This window comes from Manis pentadactyla, chromosome X (genome assembly GCF_030020395.1).
Source record: "Manis pentadactyla isolate mManPen7 chromosome X, mManPen7.hap1, whole genome shotgun sequence".
NCBI lineage: Eukaryota > Metazoa > Chordata > Mammalia > Pholidota > Manidae > Manis > Manis pentadactyla.
This window is the reverse complement of record NC_080038.1, coordinates 43,949,781-43,962,212: the sequence shown is the minus strand read 5'-3', so window position 1 is coordinate 43,962,212 and position 12,432 is coordinate 43,949,781. Positions and strand designations below refer to the sequence as shown.

Here is a 12,432-nt window from a genome sequence, read left to right as displayed (position 1 = left end):
GAAACAGAAAAGTAAAACCTGCAACCGGGTCCCCGCAGTCGGCTCCCCTGGGACAAAAGAAAACTGAGTGCTTTTTGAAAATCTTAAAGGGATGGGGACTTCACAGCTGGATGGAACCATCGCAGCACACTCAGCCCAGCAGGCTAGGAATTCTGAAGAGATTCGGGTGCCCCAGCCCTCTGGGAGGGAGCGCAGCTCTGAAGCCCCTCATGGCAATCAGCAGCCTGCCATTCATTCCCCCGGGCGGTGCAGCTCTGCTACAGTGGTGGAGCAGCTGGAGAGTGGCCCTGGCCACAGCAGCCACCCAGAGTTTCCTTCCAGCATGCAGCTGCCTGGCGCTGGCAGAGGAAGCCGGGAGATGGTGCAAAGGGGCACCGTTCTCAAAGGAGAGCACACCCAGCAAGCCTGCCACTCCCCACAGGGCTCTAAGCTACCCCAAGGGCTGCTCCCAGTGTGCGGGTAACTAACACAGGCAGCGGAGAGGGGCAGGGTGACCAGCAAGCAGAAAGGGACTTTGTTCTCACAGCTGACACATGCACCACCTGCCTATGACTACCTCTATTGCCATGAAAAGGCAGAAGAATTTGATCCAGTCCATAATTACCCAGACAGCCCCAAAGAGAGGGCCTGGGGAGACAGATATAACCAATCTTGCTGAAAAATAATTCAAAATAAATGTCATAACCATGCTGATGGACCTTCAGAGAAATATGCAACAGCTAAAGGATCAAGTTGGGAGGGAGAATACAGAAATAAAACAATCTCTGGAAGGACAAAAGACCAGACTGGATGAGGTGCAAAAGGCCATTAATGGAATAGAAAACAGAGAACAGGAATACAGACAAGCTAAGGCAGAGAGAGATAAAAGGATCTCCAGGAAGGAAAGAATACTAAGAGAACTATGTGACCAAACCAAATGGAACAATAATCACATTATAGGGGTACCAGAAGAGGAAGAGAGAGAAAAAGAGATAGAAAGTGTCTTTGAAGAAATAATTGCTTAATACTTCCCCAAACTGAGGGAGGAAATAGTCTCTTAGACCATGGAAGCAGACAGATCTTCCAACACAAGGGACCCAAGGAGGAAAATATGAAGACATATAATAATTAAAATGGCAAAGATCAAAGACAAGGACAGCATATTAAAGACAGCGAGAGAGAGAAAAAAAGGTCACCTACAAAGGAAAACCCATCAGGCTATCATCAGACTTCTCAACAGAAATCTTATAGGCCAGAAGAGAATGGCAGAATATATTTAATGCAATGAAACAGATGGGCCTTGAACCAAGAATACTGTATCCAGCATGATTATCATTTTAATATGAAGGAGGGATTAAACACTTTCCAGACAAGCAAAAGTTGAGGGAATTTGCCTCCCACAAATCACCTCTACACAGTATTTCAAAGGGACTGCTCTAGATGGAAGCACTCCTAAGGCAACACAGATGTCACCAGAGAAAACAAAATCACACTAAAGAAGGCAGACCAACCAAATACTAACTAAAGGCAAAAAATGAAATCAACTGTTCAGAAAAGCAGTCAAAGGAAACACAAAAGAGTATAGAATAAAATACCTAACATATAAAGAATGGAGGAGGAGGAATAAGAAGGGAGAGAAATAAAGAATCAACAGACTGTGTTTATAATAGCTTAATAAGTGAGTTAAGTTAGATGGTTAGATAGTAAAGAAGCTGCCCTTGAACATTTGGTAACCATGAATCTAAAGCCTGCAATGGCAATAAGTACATATCTTTCAATAATCACCCTAAATGTAAATGGACTGAATGCACCAACCAAAAGACACAGAGTAATAGAATGGATAAAAAAGCAAGACCCATCTATATGCTGCTTACAAGAGATTCACCTCAAACCCAAAGACATACATGGACGAAAAATGAAGGATGGAAAAAGATATTTCATGCAAATAATAGGGAGAAAAAAGAAGGTGTTGCAGTACTTGTATCAGACAAAATAGACTTCAAAACAAAGTAACAAGAGATAAAGAAGGACATTACATAATGATAAAGGGGGCATTCCAACAAGAGGATATAACCATTATAAATATCTATGCACTCAACATAAGAGCACCTACACATGTGAAACAAATATTAACAGAATTAAAGGAGGAAATAGAAGGCAATGCATTCATTCTAGGGGACTTCAACACACTATTCACTCCAAAGGACAGATCCACCAGACAGAAAATAAGTAAGGACACAGAGGCACTGAATAACACACTAGAACAGATGGACCTAACGGACTTCTACAGAACTCTACACCCAAAAGCAGCAGGATACACATTCTTCTCAAGTGCACATGGAACTTTTTCCAGAATAGAAGACATACTAGGCCACAAAAAGAGCCTCAGTAAATTCAAAAAGATTGAAATCCTACCAACCAACTTCTCAGACCACAAAGGCGTAAAATTGGAAACAAATTGTACAAAGAAAAAAAAAGGCTCACAGACACATGGAAGCTTAACAACATGCTCATAAATAATCAGTGGATCAATGACCAAATTAAAATAGAGATCAAGCAATATATGGAGACAAATGACAACAACAACACAAAGCCCCAACCTGTGTGGGATGCAGCAAAGGCAGTTCTAAGAGGAAAGTATATAGCAATCCAGGCCTATTTAAAGAAGGAAGAACAATCCCAAATGAATATATTAAAGTCACAATTACTGAAATTCGAAAAAGAACAAAAGAGACCCAAAGTCAGCAGAAGGAGAGACATAATAAAGATCAGACAAGAAAAAAATAAAATTGAGAAGAATAAAACAATAGAAAAAATCAATGAAACCAAGAACTGGTTCGTTGAGAAAATAAACAAAATAGGTAAGCCTCTAGCCAGACATATTAAGAGAAAAAGACAATCTACACAGATCAACAGACTCAGAAATGAGAAAGGAAAAATCACAACGGACCCCACAGAAATACCAAGAATTATTAGAGAATACTATGAGAATCTATGTGCTAACAAACTGGAAAACCTAGAAGAAATGGACAACTTCCTAGAAAAATGCAACCTTCCAAGACTGAACAAGGAAGAAACAGAAAATCTAAACAGGCCAATTACCAGCAACAAAACTGAATCAGTAATCAAAAAACTACCCAAGAACAAAATCCATGGGCCAGATGGATTTACTGCTGAATTTTATCAGACATCTAGAGAAGACATAATTCCCATTCTCCTTAAAGTTTTTCAAAAAGGAGAAGAGGAGGGAATACTTGCAAACTCATTCTATGAAGCCAGCATCACTCTAATACCAAAACCAGGCAAAGACCCCACCAAAAAAGAAATTACAGACCAATACCACTGATGAACATAGATGCAAAAATACTCAACAAAATATTAGCAAAGAGAATTCAAAAAATACATCAAGAAAATCATACAACATGATCAAGTGGGATTCATCTCAGAGATGCAAGGATGGTACAACATTCAAAAATCCATCAACATCATCCACCACATCAACAAAAAGAAGGACAAAAACCACATGATCATGTCCATAGGTGCTGAAAAAGCATTCAACAAAATTCAACATCCATTCATGATAAAAAATCTCAACAAAATGGATATAGAGGGCAATTACCTCAACATAATAAAGGCCATACATGACAAATCTACAACCAACATCATACTGAACAGCGAGAAGCTGAAAGCTTTTCACCTAAGATCGGGAACAAGACAGGGATGCCCACTGTTATTCAACGTAGTAGTGGAGGTTATAGCCATAGCAATCAGACAAAACAAAGAAATAAAGGGCATCCAGATTGATAAGGAAGAAGTCAAACTGTCACTATTTGCAGATGACATGATATTGTACATAACAAACCCTAATGACTCCACTACAAAACTACTAGAACTAATATCTGAATTCAGCAAAGTGGCAGGATACAAAATTAATACACAGAAATCTGTTACATTCCTTTACACTAATAATGAACTAGCAGAAAGAGAAATCAGGAAAACAATTGCATCCACAATTGCATCTAAAAGAATAAAATACCTAGGAATAAACCTAACCAAGGAAGTGAAATATCTACACCCTGAAAACTACAAGACACTCTTAAGAGAAATTAAAGAGGACACTAATGAATGGAAACTCATTCCATGCTCTTGATTAGGAAGAATTAATATTGTCAAAATGGCCATCCTGCCTAAAGTAATCTACAGATTAAATGCAATACCTATCAAAATACCAACAGCATTCTTCAACAAACTGGAACAAATAGTTCTAAAATTCATATGGAACCACCAAAGATCCCAAATAGCCAAGGCAATCCTGAGAAGTAAGAATAAAGCAGGGGGGATCTAGTTTCCCAACTTCAAGCTCTCTACAAAGCCACAGTAATTAAGACAGTTTGATACTGGCACAATAACAGACCCACAGACCAGTGGAACAGAATAGAGACTCCGGACATTAACCCAAACATATATGGCCAATTAATATATGATAAAGGAGCCATAGACATACAATAGGGAAATGACAGCCTCTTCAGCAGCTGGTGTTGGCAAAACTGGACAGCTACATGTAAGAGAATGAAACTGGACCATTGTCTAACCCCATACACAAAAATAAATTTGAAATGGATCCAAGACCTGAATGTAAGTAATGAAACCATAAAACTCTTAGAAAAATGCATTGGCAAAAATCTCTTAAACATTATCATGAGCAACTTCTTCATACATATCTCCCCAGGAAAGAGAAACAAAAGCAAAAATGAACAAGTTGAACTATATTAAGCTGAAAAGCTTCTGTACAGCAAAGGACACCACCAATAAAACAAAAAGACATCCTAGAGTAGGGGAGAATGTATTCAAAAATGACAGACCTGATAAAGGGTTGACATCCAAAATATATAAAGAGCTCATGCACCTCAACAAACAAAAAGCAAATAATCCAATTAAAAAACGGGCAGAGGAGCTGAACAGACAGTTCTTCAAAGAAGAAATTCAGATGGCCAACAGACACATGAAAAGATGCACCATATAGCTAGTCATTAGAGAAATGCAAATTACAACCACAATGAGATATCACCTCACACCAGTAAGGATTGCCACCATCCAAAAGACAAACAACAACAAATGTTGGCAAGGTTGTGGAGAAAGGGGAACCCTCCTACACTGCTGGTGGGAATGTAAATTAGTTCAACCATTGTGGAAAGCAGTATGGAGGTTTCTCAAAAACTCAAAATAGAGATACCATTTGACCCAGGAATTCCACTCCTAGGAATTTACACTAAGAATGCAGAAGCCCAGTTGGGAAAAGACATATGCACCCCTATGTTTATCGCAGCACTATTTACAATAGCCAAGAAATGGAAGCAACCTAAGTGTCCGTCAGTAGATGAATGGATAAAGAAGATGTGGTACATATACACAATGGAATATTATTCAGCCATAAGAAGAAAACAAATCCTACCATTTGCAACAACATGGATGGAGCTAGAGGCTATTATGCTCAGTGAAATAAGCCAGGTGGAAAAAGACAAGTATCAAATGATTTCACTCATCTGTGGAGTATAAGAACAAAGAAAAAAACTGAAGGAGCAAAACAGCAGCAGACTCACAGAACCCAAGAATGAACTAACAGTTACCAAAGGGAAAGGGACTGGGGAGAATGGTTGGAAAGGGAGAGATAAGGGCGGGGAAAAAGGGGGCATTATGATTAGCATGTATAATTGTGGGGGGGCACAGGGATGGCTGTACAACACAGAGAAGACAAGTATTGATTCTACAGCATCTTACTATGCTGATGGGCTGTGACTGTAATGGGGTATATGTGGGGGGACTTGTTGATGGGGGAGTCTAGTAAACATAATGTTCCTCATGTAATTGTAGATTAATGATACCTAAATAAATAAGTAAATAAATAAATAAATAAAAGAAATTACACGCTGGTATTCAGAATTTGATATGTTGTATTTCTTTTACTCTTTTCTACCTTTGTGCATTCCTTTCTCTGCCAAATTTGTAAAATCTAGCATATGTTCATTATATAGACTCCCATATGTAGTTCATTTCCTAGTATTGTGACAAGACAAAGCCAAGGTTACCAATTTTAACACACCCTATGATAAAGGCACAATAATAGGGTTAACATTTGGGGACAAGCAGAGTTATCTTTCTGAACACAGATCTGATCAGATCATTTTTTGATTTCTAAAATGTCAGAGGCTCCTACCTTTTTACAACTTTTAGCATAGGAAGACCACTTAATGGGCTTTTGGCACAAGTATGGACCAGAAATTTTAAAATATTCTTCATAGTTTTTAGAATAGGAAAAATAAAGTATTTTTAATGTATAATAATGATGATGATGACAACATTACAACTGTTTTAGGTTTCATCAAAGTGTGGGCTTAACATTTGCATTCTTTCACAGACGTGTCTATATCTGACTTAAGAGACAGTTTGAGCTGTGGTGTGGTTCATATTCCACATTAAGTTGGTTTCCTGCCTCAGCATTTTTTTAACTTAATAGAAAGAAATGGTAAATTCATGAAAGTTAGTTGTCAAGAATGGCAGCAGAGGCTACTCCCTCTCTCTGGGGGCAGTCATTTTCTCTTTCAGATAATAAAATCTCTTGTGTGGGCCCATGTCTCCTGGGTCATTCTAGGGTAAGGAGGGTCACGGCGAGATACCCTTTCATTAGTGCCATGACTTGGATGAGGTTCTCGCATTGACTTTGCTCTTCCTCCGGGAATCTGAGCTGCTTTGGGAACCCTGACTGCCCGATCCTCCTCCACGGGTTCACTGTCCATTTCCCTGGTCACTCATCTTCTCGCCCAACACCAGCCTTCAATTTGGTGAGTCTCCCCTTCACGGTCGACTTAAATGTCCCTTTGGAACCTGGGAAGCGACTGTTGAGTGTCCGGCACCCCCAAGGGCTCCTCCGGGACAGGGGCACCCCCAACTATGACTTTCAGAACCACAGTTGATCCCCATAGTCGACCTTTCCTTGCCTTCTGCCTTTTCCCACGGTGAGAACCTCTACCCATCGGGGTTTGATATCCTTCTCCTCTAACAAAATCCTGGTACCAGGTATCAAACCTCCTCAGCATTTTCACCTTGACCACTCAGTTCGAGGTGGTGACGACCCCCTAACTGTGTCTGGTCTTCTCTGTGACCTTCTCAATTGCTCTGGGATGCCTCAGCGACTTGTGAACAGTCTCATTCTCAACATGGGATCTGGCCCCTCCATTCCTGCAGATTCACTGCTAGACTGCTTACTCAATAATCTAAAACCCCTCCACCTCACTCCAGACCTCAAACCTTTTAAGCTCATTTGCTACTGTAATGAGATCTGGCCACAATACTCCTTGGACAATCAGTCTAGATGGCCTCCCAATGGCTCTTCAGATCCTAAAATTCTCCATGACTTATACAACTTCTGTGAGTGCATGGGCAAATGGAAAGAGATCCCATATATCCAGGCTTTCTCCTACCTCCAAACCAAGCCCGCTCTCTGTCTCTCTTGCAATCCTAAACATCTTCTCCTCGCTCTAAAAAACTTCACCCCACCACCCACCAATTCCCACTACGTCCTCTGACTTTGACCCTGCTCATGAACCTCCTCCCTACTGATCTCAAACCCCTACAGCTCCCCCTCAACCACCAGTTCCTCTCCCGCCCCAACCTCCTTCTCTGCAAGATCAAAATCCCAACCCTCCCAGCTCCCCTAGTGCCTTTGCAGGAGCCGCAGCACCTCCTCCTCCTCCACAACCAGTTCGCCTTCCCTCACCCAGTTCCGTGCCAAGCCCTCTAGTCACTCGCTCTCAAACGCAGATCCTAGCCCCACTACAGGAAGTAGCCGGTACAGAGGGCATTGTCAGGGTCCATGCCCCTTTTTCTCTCTCCGACCCATCTCAAATTGAGAAAAGATAAGGCTCTTTCATCTCCAACCCAGCTCCTTACATAAAAGAGTTCCAGTACCTAACTCAGTCATATGTTCTTACCTTTCATGATATTCACATGATCCTATCCAACACACTTTTGCCCGACAGCATAGGTGAGTCTGGGAACAGGCTAGAACTCGTGCCGATGAGGTTCACCATACTCCAGCTCATCCAACTGGTGCTGAGGCAGTTCCTGACCGAGACCCTAACTGGGACTATAATAGGGCAGGGGGAGTCACCAGTCAAGATCAATTCATCACCTGCCTCATGGCGGGTCTCAGGAAGTCAGCCAATAAAGCCATTAACTATGAAAAACTCCAAGAGGTTATTCAAGATAAAAATGAGAATCCCTCTATGTTCCTAGACCGCCTCACCAAAGCTCTTTTACAATATATAAACCTAGACCCTGAGACCCCACATGGGAGACAAACATTAATGACCTACTTCTTCACCCAGAGTTTCCCTGACATTAAGGCTAAACTTAAACGTCTAGAGAAGGGATGCTTAGCTCCTCAGGCAGAAGTCCTGGCAGTGGCCTTCAAAGTATATAATGGAAGAGATGAAAAGGCCCGTAAACAAAAATATCAAATGCTGGCTAAGGCCTTTCAACCTACCCCAACCACTGGTGCTCGGGTATCCTCACTTCCTAAGTAGCAGCCAGGAGGACCTCCTCGTCCATGCTTCAAATGTGGTCAAATGGGTCATTGGGCTAGAGCCTGCCCAAATCCCTGGAAGCCCCTGGTCCATGCCCTAAGTGCCATCAGGAGGGACACTGGGCTGTTGACTGTCTTCACACACTGAGAGGTGCCAGGCCATCCAGCTCTAACACTCCACACATAGACCTTCTGGGTCTGGCAACTGATGATTGAGGGGGCCCGGGACTCCTCCACCCAACCACTACCATCACTGAACAGGAGCCCAGGGTAACCACAGTGGTAGCGGGTAGACCCATCTCTTTCTTTTTGGACACCGGGGCCACCTACTCAGTCCTGAAGGAGTTTTGGGACCTACCTCCCTCTCACAGTCCTCTATAGTCGGGGTAGAGGGCACAGCTTATCAACCTTTACAAACTCCCATCTTCACTGCCTCTTTAAGGGCATTAGTCTCTCTCATTCCTTTTTAGTTGCCCGGTTCCCCTTATTTATGGGAAGATACCTTCTACCAAGCTAGGGGCTCTTATCTCCTTTACCTTTGGCCCACGCCTCAACCCCGACTCGCCTTCGATCCCTTTTCCACTTGCTCTCCAAACCATTCCAGACCCACCTCTCTCCCCTTTTCCCTTACCCCCTTGCCAAGTAAACCCCACAGTCTCGGACACCTCTACCTCCTCTATCGCCACCTGCCCATCCGTAACCATCAAACTCAAAGACCCTACCTCCTTCCCCTCACAATCTCAATACCCCTTCTATGAAAGGGCCTTTTGAGACCAGTCAATTCACCTTATAACACCCTGATACTGGCTATCAAAAAACCTAATGGCTCTTATAGGCTAGTTCAAGATTTAAGAATTATCAGTGCAGCTGTTATTCCAATCCGTCCAGTAGTCCCTAACCCCTATACGTTATTATCCACTAACCCCACCTCTTCCACTTACTTCTCCATCCTTGACCTCAAAAATGCATTCTTCACAATTCCCCTCCATCCCAATGGGACCACTGACACCTTCAACTCCACAGACTAGAAATCCTCCAGTAATCTACTCTACAACCCAAACAGGACCTCCTTACAGCTGCATAAGGTGGCATATGTGCCCTATTCCAAGGACAATGCTGCTTCTACACCAACAAATCCAGTCTCATCGGGGATGGCATAAACACCTCCATGAACAAGCCTCCAAGCTCCTAGAAAACTCCCCTAACAATCTGTTCCCTTACCCCTTCAATTGGCTCCTGCCCCTCCTAGCCTCTATTACCTTTATTATTATTATTCTCCCTTTCCTTCCCTGCTTCATAAACCTATTACAAAAAATCATTCAAAATCAAATTTTGAAAATTTCTAACCATACTGTCAACCAGTTACTCCTCCAGGGCTATCAAGGCCTTCTCAGGAAGAATAACAAAACCAGCTAGATGACATTACAAATCATCTCAAGATACCTGCCCTTCCCCAACTCTACAGCAATGGCCTCGCTAACCCCAGAATCTGCACCCCCTTCCAGCAGGAAGTAGCTAGAGAATGAGATTCTATGCCCAGGTCCCCAGAGTCCCAATTAAGAAAAGAAAAAGATGGGAATGAAGGCAAATTCTGGTGCACTAAGACCCCCACCCCTTAAGAGCCAATCAACACCAACCAGATGGTCATCCACCCCTTAAGATCCAATCACCAACGCAGAACACACCCTACCCCTACTCCTTAAAAACGTGCTTCCTCACCCACGAGCTGCTGCTCCCTCTCTCTGGGGGCAGCCATTTTCTCTTTCAGATAATAAAATCTCTTGTGTGGGCCCGTGTCTCCTGAGTCATTCTGAGGTAAGGAGAGTCGCAGCGAGATACCCTTTCACTCAGGAGAAAGTCCTCCCACTGGAAAGGCGCAGAGACAAAATGCAACTAGGTTGAGCAGTGAGAAAGCTTTATTTAAAGATGCTTTAGTTAAAGGTACTCTCTGCTTTATTCAAGTAAACCTGACTTTGTCTACCTTAACTGTGGCCTGCTCCTCCCTTGCAGCATGTTCAAATAAAACTTACGCTCTGCTTCAAAAAAACAAAAACAAAAACAAAAAGAATGGCAGCAGAGATCATCCCACTCAGGACCAACTACTGAGGTACAAAGAAAGTAATAAAATGCATAAGGATTTTCAAAAATCTATGCATAAAGCATTAAATTCTGGTGTATAAATACTCTGCCAAGAAAGAATAAAATTAAACAACCCTAAATGTCAGATTGGGTACTTAGGTAAGTCTAGATTTTTGCCTCTATGCAAAAGAAAACAGAAAAAAGTAAAACTGAACTCAAATAAGTTTTGAAGGCGTAGTGTGCCATAAATCATCTATCCAATAAAATAATTTAGTGCTCTAACAGGAAAATCATTCAAGTTTAGGTACAATTAGAGCTCAACTTGAATGATAAATGAAAAGGCCCCCAAACTTAATTTGCATTGCTTCAGTCTGGGAAAAATGTGTAAAATTTAGTCAGAAAAAAGTCAACATTGAAACAGGTTTCCAGGTAGGTTACCCTAAGGCCTAAAAACTTAATAATGGGTCTTTAGAAACACACAGCTTGAATGAGGAGGCATATAAAGGAATGCATTTAGCTCATTTCTCTTTATAGAAACCACTCTCTAAATTTTTTTTAATCACATGATTCTTAAGACCAGAAAACCTCTTAAAACATAAGAAAAGAAATTCCATTTGGGAACAAAGCATACTTCAATCCCTAACCAACATGCCATTAGTAATTTGCCTGGGGGACTGAAAAGTAATTGATTAAATGAACTAGTTAAACACTAACAAAACCACAAGAGGAGAAAGGACAGAAAGAAACTTTGTGCACAGACCCTAAAGGACTACTTCAGTAACATCACAGCCACAGGAGGGCTCACTTATTGGCAGACTTGTAAAGAAAGAGAAGCACTCCAAGGAATGGGGTGGGGCTATCGGTAGATATCACAGGACTTGAAATTGGTCCCATTTTTTAAAATGCATTTCAGATTTTACAAGGATATGTTGTATTTTTCAAGGTTGTAACCATATATACAAAAAATTCAACACTTAGTACACATCACCGGACATCCATCCTATGGTTATTTCAATTTTACCTTCATGCAACAGTAAGTACCAAAGGCGTACTGCATACCACTTCTCACTTCCATGCCTGCACCCCCTCCCTTCTTGTATTGATTCATCCATTATAGATCTCCCAATAGGACATAAACCCTTTCACAGTCCATTCACCTCTATGTTTGTGAATACATTACAGCAGAAGCCCCACGAATTAGTCATTATTTTTAGGACCTTTCTGTCTGTCAACTTCTGTCTCCATTTTGCTTTTATTTCACTTACACCCTTATCCAAACCCAGTGGCTGGAAAGCAAATGTTGGTGGAGTAAAGGTTTTAAGAGGTTTTCTAGTTTCTCATTTTATCCTTCTAAGCCCTGGATAAGTATCATGGGACCATGTTATGCTTTAATATATTGTCTTAGTTTGGCCCCTCGAACACTTATTCAGGGTGACTATTCCATTGGTACACATCTGTAGAGTCATACTGGCTTTTAAATACTGAAATACCTCTATAGCTGTAAATAAATAACTACTCGTTCCTGAGGACTCTCCACCCCACCAACTATCCCCCTAGAAGCTTCTGAACATTCCCATGATGCAGCAGCTGGAATACCAGAAGGCTCCAGGACACTGCCCAGCACTATGTCTGACATCCAATCTGACTGGTCACTGCTGTACTCATGTTATTTAGGGACTGACTGCTTTGGTTCCTGCTCACAGCAGGTTAAACTTGAGGCGAAGGAAAGACAACAAAGAGGAAACTCTATCCCAACTCTGCTGAGAGCTAGACAATAAAAGAGGTGGTGAGAG

At 41.8% G+C, this 12,432-nt stretch overlaps 1 protein-coding gene across 5 annotated transcripts in view; it reads right to left on the bottom strand.

The window, feature by feature from the left end:
* The window catches only part of CLCN5 (chloride voltage-gated channel 5), a 172,784-nt gene that overhangs the window by 27,939 nt on the left and 132,413 nt on the right, over positions 1-12,432 (bottom strand). The window lies entirely within an intron of this gene.